At 46.7% G+C, this 15,327-nt stretch overlaps 1 long non-coding RNA gene across 1 annotated transcript; it reads right to left on the bottom strand.

Annotated features, from left to right (window-relative positions):
* Nucleotides 1-11,792: 11,792 nt before the first annotated feature.
* LOC309373714 lies at nucleotides 11,793-13,363 on the bottom strand. The gene is made up of 3 exons (XR_014170150.1): nucleotides 13,199-13,363; nucleotides 12,302-12,337; nucleotides 11,793-11,952 (listed from the first exon to the last, which is right to left on the bottom strand). It is a non-coding gene; the product is annotated as an uncharacterized lncRNA (long non-coding RNA).
* Between the last annotated feature and the right edge of the window lie 1,964 nt (nucleotides 13,364-15,327).

Here is a 15,327-nt window from a genome sequence, read left to right as displayed (position 1 = left end):
GTAGTTTGTGAAGGATGCTGGGAATTGTAGCTCTCTGTAAGTTAAATGACAGAACCTAGGATTCCTTGTTTGGTAGTGGGATGAGCTTTAAATGTAAGGTTTGCGTGCAGCCGTAGAGATGACCCAGTTGCAGACTCCACTGATTCTCCTTGTATCTAACTCTGGATTCCATCTCACCAATCAGGCTAGAATGAGTGAAAGGAATGAGAGTCTGCAGTCATATAAGTGGGATAAAGGCTTTAGCCATAATAATACAATAGAAAAGAATACAATATTATTGAACAGCTAGAAACATGTGCTATTTATAGCAGTATCTCCTGGGATTCTGACCACATACTGCATTTCACCAATAAAATACCCAGCGCTGGTGTCAGAGTGCAAGCATTGACACAGGCTCATGTGATACAGGTCAGCATTAACAAGGGTTATATACTGACCTTGTAATTATAAACAGAAATCTAGACCACAAAATGAAAAGATACAGCTCAGTTTTATTGATTACAAATGCAATTACGAATGCCCATAGGTCTACCAGGCACTTCAAAACAAATGCCTGAATGGCTTCAACCACAACAGAAGATATAATTATACCAATCAAAGATGGTTCACTGCAACCTAATGTTACACCGTCAGCAAAAAGGGCAGGCCAGTTCTTCAGGCAAAAGGAAATATTAGGCCTTTTCTGGTCAGTTCAAGCTGTGGCTTCAGCAACTGAACATGTGAACCTGCCCTGTTGTCCAGGGAGTTCCTCTTCAAGGCCTAATCTTTAATTGACAAAACTGTAGCAAATTATGTTAGATGTTCATAACTCAATTGCCACCTGCTTTCCCCTCCTTTTTCTATTCCCCTTTTCTCCTTATGCTAAAATTTCCCATCTACTAAGCTTCAAAAAAATTGGTTTCTCCCAACTTCATCTCAACTCCACATGATCTTCCTGAGTTTGGTTCAAATTTCAACTTGTCAGCAGGGGCGTAGGAAAGGGGGGTGGGGGCGGGTTGCCCCAGGTACCATCATGGAGGGGGTGACAAATAATCAAGGAACAATTACTGCCCTACTAGGGTGGTTCATAAAAAACTTATTTTTTAAAAAATGCCTGATCCAAAGGTCTTATCTTACTACACTACAGATTATATAGCTACATATGAAATTTCATGCATATCTGTTAATATATTGACCCTCCTCCATGAAAATAACTGTTTACTTGGCTGTTTACATGACAAAATGAACTTGGTTCTCAGACCAGAGTGACTGATCAGTAAATTGAACCAATCGAAGGAAAAGCTACTCAGATCTGCTCTTAAAGATCATAGGTGATGGAAATTCCACCCTACCAATTTGTCCTAGTGCATATTCTTATTCATATGTAATGCATGAACTAAATTCAATGCTTAATTCTGTAAAGTAGATTTCTTTGCTTGTCAAAACCAGAGTGCTTTTAGTTCTTTAAAAAATACTAATACCAGAATTGGCATTAGTAGGTCAGACCTTATGGCCTTCTTTCTAAGTATGAAAGTATGACGTGACCCATTATTTGTTCAGCATTCATGTAGGTTGACATCTTTTTGCTTAAAAAAGATCTCCATATAGGGTTTTTTTCTTTACACTGCTATGGTTTATGAAGCTTTCCTTCTGCGCTGCACAGTAAATAGATTCTGAGTTGGTGTACATGTAAATAATGTAATGGATGCAAACAAGATATCTCTGTGGGGTGGGAGGGAAATGGCATTTAAATAACCACACACAATTGTGGTGGGTTTTACAATGGCACTGGATGGCTTTAGTTCATAATTTATATTTCATTCATATTTGATTTCATAGTTGATACATATAATTTGTGGTTTGTATTATTACACATGCTAACCTCCTGGGATGGTGTGTGTGTGCGCACTAAATATCTAAGTATATAGCATTTGTTTTAAAATACAGAGTACTTCCAAATCTCAGCTGGCAAATACTCTTATGCATAATCCATAGAGCAGATGTTGGCTGCTGTTCTGTAGTTGTAACTTACAGAGAATGCAATCCCTTTACTGCTATGTGTTATAGCATAAAATGAAAGTCTGGAGGAGTTTCTCCTAGTAGTATTTCCTGTGCTTTGCAGTATTCTCCAGATCTTTTCAAAGTAAGGCTTGAGTGACATTTATTTAAATGAATAGCAGCAAGTAAATTCCTGGGGTGAATGAAGTATCGATTTGGAGAATTAACAGGTTTTCAACCAATCGATGCTGATATTTACCACGGGCAGTGGCTGAAAAGGGCAGCTGGAGATAACAACTAGCATTCTCCAATTAAAAAACAACAATCACAAAGTAAGAAGTCTAATGCTGTTTTAATCAGTCCTTTGTACGAGACGTTTCGGCTCATACTCCTACTACAACAAATTACATGAAGTCCTGTGGTTTTGAGAGGGGACTTTTGTAGGAAAACTTTTTAACAGCTATGCTTTCAGTGCAATTCAGATGTCTGACTGCTGTTGTGTGTCCAGAAGTAACATTGGGTGGGGGATAAGGAAGCTGTGAACCTCTAGATGTCATTACACTCCAGCTCCAGTCAGGCATGCCCAATGGTCAGGGATGATGACAGATTCAGACCACAGCAAAATCTAGGTCTTGGGGCTTGAGCGAAACAACTATATGCATGTGGGAGACTTAGCATGGCCACTGCTGAAATGGTACTGTCTCTTTTATTTAGCAGTTCCTGCTTCAGAAGGGACTAGCTACTATTACACTGAACAGTGATTTGTGCCTTCGTCAAGTCCAAAGTCAGGACAGTTACCCACAGTGAACTGAGGAAGAAAAACTCCAACAGTACAGGCTGTGTTGCTCTCACACATGTGCATGCTCCCATTTCGGGATCCTGGCCAGATCTTGTAAAGGCAGTGTGTTACATCCATTTAACTACCGGTAATTCATGAAGGCTACTCATGCTGTGATTTATGTATCAGTAAGTTCCACCAAAATCTGTGTAACTGAATTTTGCACCCTGAAATATGGAGGCAGCTTTGCTTCAACTCCACTAAACTTTGAGAAATTTCAGCTCAGCACTGGCAGGTGCACCTTCCTGCTCATGATCTGTGCATCCAGTAATATGCCAAGGGAATCCTGCACCGATCATGAACTCCAGTCCTCTAAGTTTTGGGTGGGTGAATGTGGCAGACCTCCAAGAAGGTTCTGATGCCCTTTCCTCTGGAGCCTTAAGGGACAGGGCAAGGGAGACATCTTTGCTTTCTTAAGGACTAAGCTACAAGTTACACTTAATGCAAAGGGTGCATCTGTGTATTTTCTTTAATTACAAAGGTAGAGGGCAGTTGCTATCAGGAGCACAGAACGCAAGGAGCCATTACCCCCTGAAAATAGCTCTTCCTGTTCCTGCGCAGCCTCCCATTGGGGGGCTGATTTTTAAAGCTGGTGTAGCTGGACAGGAAGGTATGGAGGGGTTTTGAATGTCTGAAGAATGACATGGTGTGATTGGCCTTTTAGCTTTATTGGCTGCCCAGCTCAAGGTTAGTTCAACCAACCCCAATGCCTTGTTTTGTCCTTGGAGTGGGGCACAAAACTATCCCATTCACCACACTATAGGGTCAGGACAGGAGCAGAATTCTGTAACTGAAATGTAAAAAAATTCAAAGCAAAAGGTGGTAGATCTGCCCTGCTTTTTTGTTTGAACGAACAAAGTAATATTTCCATTGGTGTGCCCTCGTGATTAATGTTGAGCAGATCAAGACCATTGCTTCTCCCACAAACACCAGCCTCAGGGAAAGGCTTGGCCTTCAATGTTCTAAGGACTCAAGGAACCATCTGCTCAAAAACAGAGGAAGCAGCTGTTGTCATCATTCAGTATCACATTATTGTGCATTGCAGGGGACTCAGAATATGAATTTCACAAATGTCCTTTGAACTTTCAGGAGAAGTCCTCAAAACCAACTGTTTTTTACATTCAAAATTAGCTTACAGCTAATTCACATAACTTTTTGCCTGGTTTAAATCATGATCATAAATAGTAGTGGGAAATCAGATGAATTATGAAGCCGGACCCTTTTAAGCTACCTTCAGAAGCCAAATCCTACATCTTGCAACAAGCAAAACAAAAAGTGGTACTCAACAAAGTTTTACTCAGAGTAGACCCACTGAAATTAATGAACCTAACTTAGTCATGTTCATTAATTTCAGTGGGTGGAACTTAGTTGACTCCTACCCAAATACAGTGGTACGTTGGGTTAAGAACTTAATTCCGTCTGGAGGTCCGTTCTTAACCTGAAACTGTTCTTAATCTGAGGTACCACTTCTGCTAATGGGGCCTCCAGCTGCTGCCTTGCCGCCGTTCCTAACCCGAGATACTATTTCTGGGTTAGCGGAGTCTGTAACCTGAAGCGTCTGTAACCCGAGGTACCACTTGTCACGGCCACCCAGGACGGGTCCCAGCTCACAAGAGACCTCACTCCGTTGCAGTTTATTTACAGGAAAAGTTTATTGAAGATTTCTGCTTCTCGTACAGTTCAGCATCGTGGCCGTACGTCTGTCACGTTAGACCGCTGAAGTCCCCTCTGACTCCTCCCCTCTTCCACACCAACTTAATAGCCTGGCTCTAGACCACCTCTTCCTCTCCTTTCTTTTCCGCAGGGTCTTCCTGCCCCCCTGGGTTCCCTCTCTCCGTGACTCGCCTGAGGCTGAATCCTCTGCCGCCTCTTCCCCCCTCCTTCTGGCTTTGGGGCCGGGCTCCTCCCCTGAGCTCTCTCCACTTCCGCGCGCCTCTACGTTTGAACTTGGCGCGCGTACGTTGCTCCTGACCTTTCTTTCGACCGCTACACCACCCTTTGTTCTGCTCTCCACCCTTTCCGGCTGAACACCTTGCTCCAACCCCCTTTCTCTGTTCTCTCCTAATCCTGCTCCCTCCGAGAGGCTGACGACTCCACCCCCTTTACTCCGTTCCAGCTGAGACGCCTCTTGCTGCGTCTGTCTTCCACTGGGCTCCTCTCCGCTTCTCCCTTCTCCTCCCTTTTGCTTGATTAAGGTAACCCCCTTTTGAGAATCCTCTGACTCGCTGCTCAGACTCGTGGATTCCCTTAGAATTCTGTCATCTTCTTCCTCATCCTTCTGCCCCTCCTCCCACTCGCTCTCCGTCTCCTCTGTCATCTCCTCCTCTCTCCCAGAAACCCTGACATCCATCCCCCCCTCGAAGCCCCCCCTTCCCCCCTCCCGCTCGCCGGGTGCAGGTTGAGGAAAACGTGGTTCTTCCGGGGTCGGTTCAGGATACAGGTTGTCCACTTCAACGTTCTCCTCTGGCAGCTCCGTATATGTGTGTTCGAACTCGGGTTCCCCACCCAAAGACATCACAGTCTCTTCCTCCATCACTGTTTCTCCTGGCGCTGCCTGCCAAGGACCTACCATCCATCTCTGACTCCATGCCTCCCTTGGCTGATCCACCCACCAACAAGGGCCTGTCTCCTCCCCCCCCAGTCTCGGATCCCTGGTCGGGCTTGTTTCGGGCGTATGGCCCTCGGGTGAGGAGAAACCCTCGAACGTGCTGTCTGACAAAGTGGGCGTGAAAAGCCAATCATCAAAATACTCCTCGGGCATGGGCTTGTGCGGAAAAAGTGCATGGAACTCCTCCTTCAACAGGGGTTCGTCCAACGCGTAACCCGGCACCCAGCTATTGGCAGAGGCCGGAGTGCCTTCCCTGGCTAGAAAATATTCAACTCCCTCCTCCCCCCATCTCGAGTCCAGTATCTCTGTGACCTCGTTAAGAGGTTCTGGTCTTGGCGATTCCCCCCCCTCAGGCGCCCTCCTACGTGGCTCTGGGAGTGCTCCTGACTCTTGAAACCTGTGTGGGGTTTTGTAGGGAGTGAGCACCGACCTATGAAAGACCGGGTGCACCCTGGAACCCTCCGGAAGGGCTAGACGAAAAGCCACCGGATTGATCTTAGCCTCAACTTGATATGGCCCTAGCTGCCTGTGTCCTAACTTCTTCTTGGCCAATGACCTGGCCGGCATCGCGTGGGCTGCTAACCACACCCAGTCCCCAATCTGGATGTCCTCTCCCGCCCTCCTGTGCTTATCGGCCTGCACCTTATACGCCTGTTTTGCCAGCTCCAAATGTCTCCGCAGCTCCTCGTGCACCTCTTGCAACTCCGCTGCAAACTGGTCGGCATCTTGAGGCCCCCCCCTCCTGGTGCCGCAAATCTCGGGAAGGTTCTGGGATGACGGCCATTGTTCGCGAAGAAAGGCGTCACCCCGGTGGATGCGTGTTTCGTGTTGTTGTAGGCGAATTCAGCCATCGGCAGATAGTCCACCCACGCCGCAGGTCGCTGGTTGGCGTAGCACCGCAGGTACTGCTGCATGATCGCGTTGACCCTCTCCGCTTGACCGTTGGTTTGTGGATGTCTCGCCGATGTCAGGTTGATTTTGACGTGCAAGATGCCCAGAAGCTTTCGCCAGAAAGTGGAAACAAACTGGCGCCCCCTGTCGGACAAGACGGACTGCGGAAGTCCATGCACTCTGAAGACGTGATCGATGAAGAGCTTTGCGGTCTGTTCTGCCGTCGCCACCTTGGCACAAGGGATGAAATGCGCCATCTTGGTGAACAAGTCCACCACCACTAACACCGCCGTCTTACCTCTGGAGCTGGGCAGGTCCGTAACAAAGTCCAACGCTACCCTCTCCCACGGTTGCTGCGGTGTCTCCAGCGGTTCTAGCAATCCCGCCTGCTTCTGGTGCACTGGTTTGGACCTCTGGCAGATATCACACCTGGCGACGTAGTCCGCCACCTCTCCTCTCATCTGGGGCCACCAAAAGTCTCTAGCCACCAACTCCATCGTCTTCTCTTTGCCGAAATGGCCTGCACTAGGGGCGTCATGCAATTGTTGCAGAACCTTGGCTCGAAGATCGTCGGTGGGCACGTAAAGGGCACCCTTACGAGTCAAAAGTCCATCTTGCAATTGGAACTCATCGTTGTCTCGCGACCCTCCGCGTAGCTCCTCCATCTTGGACTGTGCAAACTGATCCCTTTGCAACGCGCGTCGCACCGCGTCCAGGTCGACTGCGATGGTAGCGCACGTCCACGCCTGCGGTGCGAAAATGTGCTTTGCTGCGATTGGAGCTGCTTCCTCCAAGTATTGCGGCTTTCGGGACAGCGCGTCTGCAATAACATTGGAGTCTCCTGGGATGTATTCTATTTTGAAGTCGAAATCCGCAAAGAACTCCGCCCAGCGCATGTGTCGCTGGGTCTGTAACTTAGCCGTCCGCCAATACTCTAAGTTCTTGTGATCCGTGCGGACTTGCACCGTGTGCTTGGCTCCTATTAAGAAGTGTCGCCACGCTTTGAAAGCTGCATGAATGGCCAACAACTCCCTGTCCCAGATGGTATAATTGCGCTCCGTCTTGCTGAGCTTCCGGGAGTAGAACGCACCCGGTCTCCAGTTGCCTTGTGAATCCTCTTGCAAAAGAACGGCCCCAACCGCTCTGTCTGACGCATCGGTCTCTACCCGCATGGGTCTGCCGGGATTCACGTGGAGCAGCTGCTCTTCGGAGGCGAAAAGACCTTTAAGCGTCCGGAAGGACCGCTCCGCTTGTTCGGTCCAGACGAACTTCTTCTTCTTGGAACTGAGGGTGTCAGTGATAGCCGCCGTCGCGTTCGCAAAACCTTTAATAAACTTGCGGTAAAAATTGGCAAAGCCGATGAACCTCTGGACCTCTTTCCGATTTCGAGGGCTTTTCCAGTCCAACAGCGCTTGAACCTTAGCCCTGTCCATGGCCAGTCCCTCGTCGGACAACTTGTAGCCAAGGAAATCAACCTCTCTGACATCAAACTGGCATTTCTCCAACTTGGCGTACAGCCTGTGGTCCTTCAGCCTCTGCAGGACCTCCCTCACGTCCTTATCGTGATCCTCCGGCGATTCCGAGAAAATCAGGATATCGTCGAGAAAGCAGACACACTTCTTGTAGAGGAGACCTGCTAGCACGTGGTGCATAAATGCTTGAAAAACGTGGCTGCCATTTTGGAGACCGAAAGGCATGACTCTGTATTCGTATGTGCCCAGAGGGGTGAACATGGCGGTCTTCCACTCATCTCCTTTCCGGATGCGGATGAGATTGTAAGCTCCACGTAGGTCCAGCTTGGTGAAAATCTTGCCCCTCCTGACGGTCGCTAAAAGGTCGTCAATCTTGGGCATGGGGAAAGCTTTGGGCTTAGTCAAGCTGTTTATGAACCTGTAATCCACTATAAGCCTTTTTTGGGGCGTGTTTTTCTTCTTCACAAAGAACACAGGGCTGCCACCCGCTGCTTTAGATTCCTGGATGAAACCTCGCTTGAGGTTATGGTCTATGAACTCCCGAAGCTCTTGCATCTCGTCTTCCGACATGGAGTACAGCTTGGCAGCAGGCAGTTGCGCCCCTGGCACTAAATCAATCGCGCAGTCGTAAGGTCTGTGAGGCGGCAACTTGTCAGCTTCCTTCTCACAGAAAACCTCCAAGAAGTCCTGGTACTTGTGAGGCACTGTTTGCACCATACCCAGATGCAACTGCTGCTCGGCTTCTCCTCCCTGATCGGTCTGAAAGCAATGCTGAGCACAATACGATGAACAAAAGGTGATCTGCCGCTGGTACCACGCAACCGCGGGACTGTGCCTCTCCAGCCAACTCATGCCTAACACGATGGGTGTGTCCGATAAGTGGGTGACATTGAAACTAATAAGTTCTCGATGGTTGCCAATCTGCATCATCATGGGAGGGGTTTGCTGCACCACTTGCCCCCCCAGCAACTTCCTGCCGTCTACCGTGACCACGTTTAGAGGCGTCGTTGCAGGCAGGAGCGCCATGTTGTGCTGCTTAACGAACTGCAGTCCCACGAAGTCGGCGTTGCTTCCCGAATCGATCGTTATTGGAACCTCGAGGAGTCTCCCATCAGGCAACTGGAGTGTTGCTGTGAGCAGAACTGCCGGTCTGGGAGGCAAAGGGTCCACGCTCTGCAGTGATGCTGGGGGCTTGTCTACAGATCCGCCTGGCTGAGCCCCAGTAGCTCTGCTTCCAGCCAGGCACTGTCGTTTCCCTGAAGCTGCTCCCCTGGTTGCACCTCTGCCGTTACAGTTGCCAGTGCTGCAGTGTGCTTCTGGAGCCTCTGGGGGCACTCTTTCGCCATATGGTGCGCACTGTCACAGATGTAACACTTCCTGGTTCCTCTAGGAGGCTTCGCTTTGGCTGCACCAGGGACAGGGCTCTGGGATGGCTTCTGAGCCCTAGCACCACCAATCTCCATCGGCTCCTCGCTGTCCTTCCCCATTGGCGAGGGGTGCGCACGGCTGAAATCCCTGTGCACAAAAGGGAGAGTCCTCGCTTGCGCACGCGCTTGGGGCCCGTCCTCCTCGTGCCACGGACGTCCCTCATGTCGAATTCCAATAGCTAAAGCCCGTTGCACCACGTCTTCTAGGGTCTGGGGTCTGTCCCCCCTAGCGATCTCATCCTTGATGGGGGGGCTCAATCCCTCCCAAAAAAGATCTCTGACCGGCTTACTGTCCTTTGGCCAATCTAAGGCGGTGAGCAATGCAAAAAATTTAGAGTGGTATTGGCGCACAGTCGCTTTCCCCTGCCTCAGCCCGTGCATTTGACGGCGCGCAATGTCCACATCCACAGAGGATTGAAAACAAGAATCCATCGCTTTGATGAACGCAGTTGAATTGCGACGGGCCGGTCCATCTTCGCGCCACAGATTGCGTAGCCAAGCCCTGGCCTCCCCATGCAGGTGCGAAACAATGAACCCCACTTTCTCCTCCTCATCTTTAAAATCGTGACGGAGTAAATGCAGTGCATATACGACGTCCGCTCTGAAATTGGGATAGTCTTGCAAGTTGCCATTAAAATGCGGAACCAGGGCACCCCCCCTCCGTCCAAGCGCAATGCCCTCCGCTCTGGAACCTGGGGCCCCCGCCCTGTCCGCGTGTTCCCACCTTGCCTGCAAATCCTGGCACGTCTTCTCCAAGTCGTCATTCTTCTTCTGCGAAGCAATGACTGCCGATGTGAGAGCGGTAACCTGATCCCGCAGTGCAACCAGCTGCTCCTCAGCGCTCATGGCTGCTCCCGTTCGTGAGCTTCGCAAAAAAAATTTTTTGCTTTCTGAGAGGGGACTTACTGTCACGGCCACCCAGGACGGGTCCCAGCTCACAAGAGACCTCACTCCGTTGCAGTTTATTTACAGGAAAAGTTTATTGAAGATTTCTGCTTCTCGTACAGTTCAGCATCGTGGCCGTACGTCTGTCACGTTAGACCGCTGAAGTCCCCTCTGACTCCTCCCCTCTTCCACACCAACTTAATAGCCTGGCTCTAGACCACCTCTTCCTCTCCTTTCTTTTCCGCAGGGTCTTCCTGCCCCCCTGGGTTCCCTCTCTCCGTGACTCGCCTGAGGCTGAATCCTCTGCCGCCTCTTCCCCCCTCCTTCTGGCTTTGGGGCCGGGCTCCTCCCCTGAGCTCTCTCCACTTCCGCGCGCCTCTACGTTTGAACTTGGCGCGCGTACGTTGCTCCTGACCTTTCTTTCGACCGCTACACCACCCTTTGTTCTGCTCTCCACCCTTTCCGGCTGAACACCTTGCTCCAACCCCCTTTCTCTGTTCTCTCCTAATCCTGCTCCCTCCGAGAGGCTGACGACTCCACCCCCTTTACTCCGTTCCAGCTGAGACGCCTCTTGCTGCGTCTGTCTTCCACTGGGCTCCTCTCCGCTTCTCCCTTCTCCTCCCTTTTGCTTGATTAAGGTAACCCCCTTTTGAGAATCCTCTGACTCGCTGCTCAGACTCGTGGATTCCCTTAGAATTCTGTCATCTTCTTCCTCATCCTTCTGCCCCTCCTCCCACTCGCTCTCCGTCTCCTCTGTCATCTCCTCCTCTCTCCCAGAAACCCTGACACCACTGTAATAGAATTCAACCAAGTTGAACACATCATGATATGTTTTATTTCTTGCTTATGACAACTTTTGTTTATATTTGTGTAAATATGTATATCTTTTTGTGTTGTAAGCTTCCTTGAGCATTGTTTTAGCTAATGAAAGACGGCATACAAATGATGATGATTATGATGATTAATAGCCCTAAATTAGTAATGACCATTAATTGTACTGGGTCTACCCTGAGTAGAAGTTACTTGGATAAAACCCTAACCCATTAAGATTGACTCTTCTCCCTTTTACAGATAGGTAGCCGTGTTGGTCTGCCATAGTCAAAACAAAAAAAATTCCTTCCAGTAGCACCTTAAAGACCAACTAAGTTAGTTCTTGGTATGAGCTTTCGTGTGCATGTATCTGAAGAAGTGTGCATGCACACGAAAGCTCATACCAAGAACTAACTTAGTTGGTCTTTAAGGTGCTACTGGAAGGAATTTTTTTTGTTTCTTCTCCCTTTGACAGCAGCATGAATGTTCTTCATCCATTGTAGCATAAATGTGATATTTATTAAGAAATATAAACCACTTTATCTATGATATAAATTACACAGGGGGGATGTTTTCCAAAGGATTTACTTTGTAATTCAGTGTGTAGCACTTTCAGTTACAGTTAATTTTGCGAAGAGCAATCGCATTGTAAATATTTCCTCAGTATTCTTTATACAGCTAACATTATTAGTTTGAGTCTATTGTAAATAATGGATGCATAATAACTCTCCATGTCCAGGTATACAGACAGCTGTCACCAACTCTTCTGTGGAAAATGTATGCGTGCTTGTGAACTTGCTATATCTTTATTCTATAGCAATATATAATATCAGTTTTATAGCAATCAGGATATTTTCATTTTATAAGTAGGCAAAACTTAGAACAATTTAATGAAGTCTTTTTTTTTAAAAAAAAGTGACCCCTTTTCTCTAGAATATTGTCATCACTGTAGTCTATGGAAAGTTCTGAGCATGGAACCTTCAAGTGTCAAGTAGACACCTGAGCATATACTTCCCTGAGCTCTAAGCGTATGGAGATCTGAGCCTTGGCACATAGCTGTCAAGCGTCCCTTATTTGGCGGGTCAGTCCCTTATTCCAGCGCCATGTCCCGCTGCTGTCCCTTATTGATGATGTCCCTTAAATAAGCTACTGAAGGTAATGGGGCCCTTTCTATGTCCAGCTATCCTTTGTCAACAACAAATTTTTGCTGTTTTTTTGTGTTGAATATACGCTATATGGTGATTTATGGACCTAATTGGTGTCTAAAGCCATTTGCATGCAACAAAATATGTATTTTATCAAAGTAATTGTTGATCCCTTATTTTGGCTGCTGATCCCTTATTTTCGAGGCTGCTGGTCCCTTATTTTCAAATCTGTAAGTTGACAGCTATGCCTTGGCAACATCCTAGAGACAACAGGTTGCTTCCACCTAGATAAGAAGAAAAATTTTGACCAGTCCCCATTTTTAAGCAGACCATCCTATGCAGTTTGGAATGTAATTATTCAGATTTCACATTTCCCAGAATTTTGCAATACAATTTTTGTCTCAGTAATGTATGAAAATGCATAAAAATACGTATTTCATGATAAAAATTTGTTTATAATGGATATGTTGAGATAAAATATGTATTTAAATTCATATTTTTAATACAATACATATTTAGATATAGATTTTCTTACACATTTTTTTAAATCATAGAGTGGCATGTGGTGTTAGGGTGTCCAGGTGTAACAAATAGTTATGAAAAAGGGGAATTTCAGCAGATATACTGTAGCTTGTCATGTACGTTATAAAGTGTAGGAGCCCTGTCCTCTTTTGAATATGTCTACCCTATTTGGTATAGCTCAATCAGTAAGTGGCATTATTAGGATTATATAGGAGTGTGAAAGAGAGAGAGAGAAGAAAAGTATGCTGTGTAGTTACTTCTTCAATTCAAAGGATTTTTTTTTACTAACTGGCCACTTCAATATAAGAGACTATCCTGGTCTTACATGGGGTGATTGAAATACAGACAGACAGGCATTTCAAAGGCTTGCTGTAATAAATCTCACTTGGAGGCATATAAGACAGTTTCACTTAAGCCCATGTGTACATAGTTGCTAAGATATATAGTGGTAGTGCTGGTGCAATGATAAATGTAATTTCAGCGGAAAAGCTGTGTCATGATCTGCCAAACTGAGGGCAAGACCCAGCTGCAATAAAGGAAAAGGGCAAGAAACGTACAATGGAAATCCCACAAAGGAAAGGAAAAGAGGACATGGGGAATAAAACACCCTAGCGCTGTATTACCTTTTTCTCTGCTGCTTTTCAAATTCCATTTGTGCATCTTCAACAGGTCTGTCCAAACTCTGCTTGAAGACCTCGAGTTCCTGGTTCCATTGTCAAACTGTCCTTAGGAAGTTTATCCAAGTGTTCAGCCAAAGTTTCAGCAATGGGAGAAATGGGACTCTCTGGGAATATATAATGCTTCGAACCCCTCCATTACAGGCACATGTTGTGAATATGTGTAAATAAACCATACATCATAAAAACACCACAGTGAAATAAGTCACTGTGACTTCTTTCCAAGGGAAACACAAACCCCGGGAAAGCGACAGGAACCCCTGGAATCTCTCAGTGCTCAGAGATAAGGTTGGTCCGTAACAATGCATTTTCATTCTCTGTATATAAATCATTGGTTGCCTCGCACCCAGTGTTGCTCAGGGATTCTAAGAAACTAACAAAAACAGTGCAGTTTTGAAACCAGTGGTTAAAAACAGTGTTCTTTTGAAAGGTTCAGTCTGCTACTGTGATACAAAATGGTGTTCAGTTCCAAACATAGACAAAAACCTGCCCCCTCATCTCAGCAATCGTGCAAAATTTGGTTACAATATTTTAAGAAGTGTCCAAATGTGTAGTGAACAAAGCAACAATTTTTCAAAATATATCAGATACAGTCTCGGAGGTGGTGATTGTGGAAACAAGTTTTCACAGTGTGGCAATGCCCATTAATTTCAATAGGTCGACTCTGAGAAAAACTTAGTTTGAATACATCATAGTTGAATACAGCATCTCCTTATCACTTCTTGCGGGGGCGCAATTAGTGCAAGCACCGTCCGTTAAGAGTTAAGAGTTTGGGTGTAATCTTTGACACCTCCCTTTCCATGGAGGTGCAGATTGCAGCTATAACAAAGGCGGCATTTTTCCATCTCCGCCAAGCTAAGCAGTTGGCTCCTTACCTCTCTCGCCCTGACCTAGCCACTGTGATCCACGCGACGGTCACCTCCAGACTGGATTATTGTAACTCGCTCTACGTGGGGCTGCCCTTGAGACTGACCCAGAAACTCCAGCGGGTGCAGAATGCTGCAGCGAGACTCCTTACGGGGTTTTCGCTGCGAGATCACATCCACCCGGTGCTATACCAGCTGCACTGGCTCCCGGTGGAGTACAGGATCAGGTTTAAGGTGCTGGTTTTAACCTTTAAAGCCCTATACGGCCTAGGACCCTCGTACCTACGGACCGCCTCTCCTGGTATGTCGCACAGAGAAACTTACAGTCTTCAAATAAAAACATCTTGAAGGTCCCAGGCCACAGAGAAGTTAGGCTGGCCACTAGAGCCAGGGCTTTTTCAGCTGTGGCTCCGATCTGGTGGAACACTCTGTCACAAGAGGCTAGGGCCCTGAGGGACTTGACATCTTTCCGCAGGGCCTGCAAGACAGAGCTGTTCCACCAGGCCTTTGGCCAGGGCACAGCCTGACTCCCTCCCTCGGCAATCTTCGCGGAGCTCTGGCCCAATGGTTGCCAGTGGCTTGACTTGAATTAATTTTATAATGAATGGTTTTAGAGTGTTGTTTGTGCTATACTTTTGTACTGTTTTATTGTTGTTAGCCGCCCTGAGCCCGGCTTCGGCTGGGGAGGGCGGGATATAAATGAAATTTATTATTATTATTATTATTATTATTATTATTATTATTATTATTATTATTGTCATATTGGAGTGGGAGATGAGAAGGCCCATACAGCATCTGAAAAGATCCTAAAAAGAATTGTGGGATATGTATGATCCAGAAGTGGCAGTGTGTCAACATTGGTTTAAAGCCTCAGATTTTGAAAAAGCATAGTTAGAACAGTCAACCAAAGCTAGCAAAAACACACATAGGCAAAATACTTTGTTTTGCTACCTATTTTTCTCTCAGTGGTTTTCAAAGTCTGTTTTAGATCTCTAATAACCATGTAAATCTAGTTCCTTGAAATATTAAAAACTCAAACAATGAACTCTTTTTCAAAACCTTGCTTGCAAAGAGTTAATGGGATTCATATTAGCATTCAGTACATTGGCTATTGTTTATTAGCAACTCGGAGAACATCACACAGAGACACACATATATGATGCTATTGTAGGAATCAACTAGGAATATGAATAGAAACCCACCGGTTAG

The sequence above is a fragment of the Podarcis melisellensis genome (genome assembly GCF_964234715.1).
Source record: "Podarcis melisellensis genome assembly, chromosome: 7".
Taxonomy (NCBI): Eukaryota; Metazoa; Chordata; class Lepidosauria; order Squamata; family Lacertidae; genus Podarcis; species Podarcis melisellensis.
The sequence above is the reverse complement of the archived record's forward strand: the minus strand, read 5'-3'. Positions and strand labels throughout refer to the sequence as shown.